The sequence below is a fragment of the Rattus rattus genome, chromosome 13 (genome assembly GCF_011064425.1).
Source record: "Rattus rattus isolate New Zealand chromosome 13, Rrattus_CSIRO_v1, whole genome shotgun sequence".
Classification (NCBI taxonomy): domain Eukaryota; kingdom Metazoa; phylum Chordata; class Mammalia; order Rodentia; family Muridae; genus Rattus; species Rattus rattus.
The window spans coordinates 18,371,688-18,378,421 of NC_046166.1; positions in this window are offsets into that span (position 1 = coordinate 18,371,688).

Consider the following 6,734-nt stretch of genomic DNA (forward strand, 5'->3'; position numbering starts at 1 on the left):
ATCTATTTGCATTCTTCTACATGCAGATATCTAATTTGATGATAACCATTTTTTGAAGATGCTTCTCTCTCTCTCTCTCTCTCTCTCTCTCTCTCTCTCTCTCTCTCTCTCTCGTGTGTGTGTGTGTGTGTGTGTGTGTGTGTGTGTGTGTGTGTGTGTGTGTGTGTACACGCGCAAGCATGTGTGTATTTAGTTTCTTTATAAAAAAGTTCAGGTCCTGGAGCTGGAGCGATGTTAAGTGGTTAAGAGCACTGACTGCTCTTCCAGAGGTCCTGAGTTCAATTCCCAGCCACCACATGGTGGCTCACAGCCATCTGTAATGAGTGAGATCTGATGCCCTCTTCTGGTGTGTCTGAAGACAGCTACAGTGTACTCACATACATAAAATAAATAAATCCTAAAAAGATTTAAAAAGAAAAAAGTTCAGGTCTTCATAGTTGTGGGGATTCATGTGTGTTTAATCAGTCCATTCTACTGATCAATTTCTTTATGCCAATACTGTGCTATATTTATTACTATAGCTCTGTAGAATAACTTGAAATCAGGGATGATGGGTGATACATCTCCCATTTCTTTTATTGTTCAGAATTGTATTGGCTTTTAGTTCAGATTGACTTTTGTTTTTCATATGAAATTGAGTATTGTCCTTTCAGGGGCTATAAAGAATTGTGTTTGAATTTTGATGGAGAATGCATTGAATCTGTATATTGCTTTTGGTGGTATAGACATTTTTATTGTGTTTATACTACAATCCATGAGCATGGGAAACCATTTCATCTTTTGATATATTCTTAAATTTTTTTTCAGAGACTTGAAGTTTTTTATAGTACAGACATTCACTTCACTGGTTAGAATTACCCCAAGATACTTTATATTAACCAAGGCTATTGTTAAAGGTATTATTTCCCATATTTCTTTCTCATTCTGTTTGTAATTAGTATATAGAAAGACTACTGATGTTTTAGCTAATTTTTTGTATAGCTATTTTACTAAAAGTGTTTATCATGTACAGAAGTTTCCTGGTGGGATATTTAGAGTCATTTACCTACACTATCATATCATCTACAATAATGATCCTATGACTTCTTTCTTTTCCAGTTGTATCCCCTTGATCTCCTTTAGTTTTCATATTGCCCTAGACCAGTACAATATAATATATATGGAAAGATGGACAACCTTTCCTTGTTCCTGATCTTAGTGGCATTGTTTTGAATTTCTCTTCATTTAATTTGATATTTGCTATAGGTGTGCTTTACTATGTTTCCATGTCCCTTATATCTCCAGGACATTTTTTCTGAAGCATTGTTGGATTTTTTTAAAAGACTTTTTCTACCTCTGATTCTGCTTTTGTTTGCTTCTTTGTTTTTGGTCCTTTTTTGTTTGTTTGTTTCAATTTATTTACATGGTAGATTACATTTACAGATTTCTATGTATTGAATCATCCTTGCTTTTCTGGGATAAAGCCTACTGGATAGTGGTGCATGGCCTTTTTGATGTGTTCTTGGATTGGATTTAGGTTTCAAATATTTTGTTGGATATATATATATATACATATATATATACATATATATATATACATATATATCCATATATATATATATGTGTGTGTGTGTGTGTGTGTGTGTGTGTGTTCATGAGGAAAATTGTGCTATAATTCTCTTTCTTTGTAGAGTCTTTATGTAGTTTAGGTGTCTGGATAATTGTGGTCTCATGAAATGAACTTGGCTATGTTTCGTCTGTCTCTATTTTGTTGATTACTTAAAGAGATTTGGCATTATCTTCTCTTTGAATGTCTAGTAGAATTATGGATTAAAGAGCTCTGTTCTCTTTTGATTAGGAGACTTTTATTGATGGCTTCTATTTCACTGGTGTATATTAATTTATTCAAATTGTTTATCTGGTTTTGATTTAACTTTGTTAAGTTGTACATATGGAGAAATTCACCATTTCCTTTAGGTTTTCCAATTTGGTGGTACATATGTTTTTAAAGGATGTTGTGATTTTTTGGATTTTCTTGGTATTTGTGGTTATGTCTTCTTTTTTATTTCTGATTTTATTAATTTGGATACTCTTTCTGGGTCTTTTAGATAGTTTGTATAAGGATTTGTCTGTCATGTTGCTTTTCTCAAAGACACAACCATTTCATTGACTCTTTGCTTTGTTCTCTTTGTTTTATTGATTTCGGTCTCAATTTGATCATTTTTGCCCTCCCCTTCTCTTTTATTTTGTTTTGTTTTTAAGTTTATTGAGGTTGTATTTTCGCTTGGGAAGAGTTTAGAGACCTCTGGCAACAAAGGTTAATTGGGTTCATTTCAGCTTCCAATCCACTTCTCTTATATATGAATACTTTTTGTTGTTCTAGAGCTTTCAGGGGTCTTGTTAAACTGCTAGTCTGAGATCATTCAAAGTTTTGTATGTAGGCACTTAGTACAATGCTTTCCTCTTAATACCAGTTTTCCTGTGTTCCATACATTTAGTATATTCATTTTCTTGAATTCTAAAAAGTCTTTAATTTCTTTATTTCTGTCTGACACAGTGATCATAGATTAGAGAGTTGTTCAGTTTCCCTGAGTTTTAGATGTTTTATGGTTTCTGTTGTTGTTGAAACCCAGATTTAATCAGGGGTTAGTTCAATATTTTCTTTTTATTCAGACTTGCTTTGTCCCAAAGTATGTGATTAATTTTGGAGAAAAATTGCATGAAGTGCAGACTAGAACTTATATTCTTTGGTGTTTTGTTAAAATCTTCCATAAACACTTGTTAGGTCCATTTTGTTTATAATATCTGTTAGTTCCAGTATTTTTTTGTTTGTTTAGATTTTGTGTGGATGGCCTGTCCATTGGTGAGGGTGGGGTACTAAAGTTCCCCATTACCTGTGTGTGAGGGTCAATATGTGATTTAACCCATAGCAGTGATTCTTTTACAAACCTATGTACTTAGGTCTCTGGGGCATAAATATCATGAATTGAAATGTCATTTTAGTGGATTTTTCCTTTGATAAGGATGCAGTTTTCATCCCTATCACTTTGATTAGTTTTCAGTTTGAAGACTGTTTTATTACACATTAAACTGGCTATACCAGCTTGCTGTATATTTGCTTGAGAAGATATTTTCAGTCCCTTCACCCTAAAGTAATATCTATCCTTTTAGTTTACGGGTAAAGCAGAAGAGTGGATCCTGTTTTTATATCCAGTATGTTAGCCTGTGTCTTTTGGGAGCATTAATATTAAGAGGGTTCAAAGACTAATGATTATTTATTTATTCTATTTTGTTGTTCTTGGTTGTGATGGTGGTAGTTTACGTATGTTTGTGTGTGTGCATGAGTGTGTGTGTTTGTATGTGAGTATGCATGTGTGTGTGCTTCATTTCTTTTGATTTGGTTGCTGTAAAATTATTTGCTTCCTATGTTTCCTGTGCATAATTCACCTCCTTAAGTTGGAGTTTTCATTCTAGCCCATTCTGTAGGGCTGGCTTTATAGGTAGATTTTTTTTAAATTTTATTTTATCATGGCATATTCTGTTTTCTTCCTATATGGTGATTTGAAGTTTTGCTGGTTATAGTAATTTGGGCTCTCATCTGTGGTTTCTTAGTATATAGTCTATCTTTCCAGGCTCTTCTGGCTTTTAGGGTCTCTATTGAGAAGTCAGGTATACTTTTTACTGTTCAGTCATTATATGTCACTTAGTTTTCTCCCCTTGCAACTTTTAACAATCTTTCTTTTTTTGTATATTTAGTGTTTTGATTATTCTGGAGTGAGGGGACTTTCTTTTCTGGTCCAATCTATTTGGTGCTCTGTGTGCTTCCTGAAACTTTATAGGTATCTTCTTTAGGTTAGGAAATTTTTCTTCCATTATTTTGTTGAAGACATTTTCTGGCCCTTTGATTTGGGTTTCTTCTCCTTCCTTTATACCTATTATTTTAAGTTTGGTCCTTTTACAATGTGCTAGATTTTCTGGATGATTAGTATTAGGAGTTTTTTAAGATGTTATACTTTCTTTGACCACTGTATCCATTTCTACCATCATACTTTCAGGAACTGAGATTCTCCCTTCCACGTCTTGTTTATTGTTTGTGAAGTTTGCCTCAGTAGTGCCTCTTTGAGTTCCTAAATTCTTCATTTCCAAAATTCCATCAGTTTGTGTTTTCTTTATTGCCTGTGTTTCCAATTTTAGGTCTTGGGTAGTTTTATTTATTTTCTTACACTGTTTACATTTTCTTGGACTTCCTTAATGGATTTATTCATTTCCTCTTTAAGTATCTCTCTCATATGTATAAAGGTTGTTTTAAGGTCTTTTTCTTAGACTTCAACTATGTGAATATATCCACAGCCTGCTGTTGTAGGATAGCTGAGTTCTTTCTAGTTGCCACTGTTGCCATGGGTACTATTGATTCTGTTTTTATGCTGATGTTTTGGCATCTGGGTTTGGAATGATGAAAGTTCTAGATGCTGATTTTTGGCTTTGTCTTTATTGGCTGATTATTGTTTTGTCCTTGTTTCCTCTTTCCTTTCTGGATTCTCAGAGTTGTGGTGGCTGCCTGTTGCCTGTTTTCCTAGACTGTTTGGCATGTATGTTCACAGGGAATGCTTTCTGTTATTGGAAGCTGAGTAGTTGAGTTGGAGGAAGGAAGGTTGAAGGAGAAGGTCTTTGTGATCCACTGGGGATGGATCAGAGCAGAAAGGAAGCTCACACCAGATTTTTAGCCACAGTTCTGGGAACAGGACAGGGTAACTTGAGTCCTCCTTAGGAGAGTTGTAAATGTGCCTCCTTGTAAATCTGCCTTCAGTCTTCTTATTGCCCTAGGTAGGATGGCTTTTGTGTTATGTGGGGTGCCTGTTGGAACTAGAGTCACAGCCAGAGGGGAAAGGAGGGAATAGTCTGGGGATCCATAGGAGATGTGGGTGGGAAAGGGGAGAAGACTGCAGCTGTTGCTTTGGTGAAATACTAAAGAGGAGATTGTAAGATTGGGTCTGGATGAACAGAGAGACAGAGAAAGACTGAGAGCACCCTGCCTTTTTGTATTCATGGCAGCCATGGCCCATCTTCAATACATCTTAACAGAAATAAAAGCAGAGCATTGATTTCTGATTTTCTATATTATTTAGCTTTCCATATTATTTACATTTTAGTGCTACTATATTTTCGATTGTCCTACTTTAATTTTGATATATATATATATATATATATTTATATTCATTGATGCCTTTTTGAATGCAAGGAATAACAAAGGAAGTTGAAGAAATGTATCATGAGCTGTAATATTCAGAGAAATAATTGGAGAATATATTATATTGTCAACATTTAGCCATTATAATCAACTTTAATCATCAAAGCTGCCTTGGAGTCTTTAGTATTTTAACATTAATTTCAAAATAATTTATTCTATTATTACACTGACTTTCACTCTGATGTAAATGAACTTAATAAGATGAAGCACAAATTTAATGTTAGAGCAGAAACATAATAGAAATTGGATCCCAATGAGTACACTTGAAAGCAGAGTCTTTTTGGCTGGCTTCTGTGGAGGGATTTTCATTTCCTTTAATACACATCACAGGCTTGTCACTTCAGCAAAACGGAAGATAAAAATTCTAATCTAATGAAATACTTTTGCATTTCACTGATAGCTTATATTTGAGTTTATTTGCACTGGAAATGAGTTGTTCTGAAAACACTGGCAACAAAGGGTTAAACTTGCAACTGGGATCATACACACATGAGCAGATAAACTGCTTTTTCCACACAGCCTTGGCTCCACAGATATTTCTCTGACTGAACCCCCCCTTTTTCAATTAAATATGAATTCATGATCTTTGCTTAATCCCAATTTCTGACAACTATAAGTAGTTTCAGTTCATTATTGTCATTAAGTAGGATCTGCATTAGGAAATAGAGTAAAAAATTGAATGTGCCTATTTAACTCTTGAATCCCAAATAAACGTTTGTTGGTGTTGCAACAATCAAATTGAAAATGAGTAGAATATAAAATTATAACTCTAAGTCTGAGAATGTGTATTGTACAAATATGTAGTATCAATTGGTCTCTGGACATTTCTCAGTCTTGTTCTTATTCCCAATCACAAAACTTTCTAATAGTCCCTATTAATTATAATATAAAAATAATATATCAAAGAAATGAAATATAATGCTTTGGAATCTTCAAGTACATGAAAAATAGTATGAGGGCCATTAAATACTTTATTATGTCATAGGTCAAGATATTATAAGTTCATTGTATGATTTTACATATTCATTAATGAAAAGGGGTGTTTTATAAAACACTCACCTTACTCAAGTGAGTTTTATGCCTTTCACTGTTTGACTCTGTCATCTTCAGCTAGTGTGAGGGGGCTTTGACTCTTGGTTCTGTGATTTAGAGCACTGACAGCTCTTCTGGGTGCTCAAATGGTGATTCACAAACATCCTTAACTTAAGGTCTACAGAATCTTCTGGCTTCACGGATATGAGCACTCACGTGGTAGGACATACAATCAGACAAAACATCCATACATGTAAAATAAATAATCACCTTAAAAGTTGCATGTAAATTCATATACACATGCACTTGTCTGTTACTATATTCTAGGCTACTGAACAATTTTGTGGGTCTTTGTTACTTGTTTCAAAATATAACACAATGACTATTACCTTTGTACATCATTGGTCCTGTGCTCAATCTCTATTACTTCTGTGTTCAAAGTAAAGAAGAATCAACTTTCATTCTTGTCTTATTT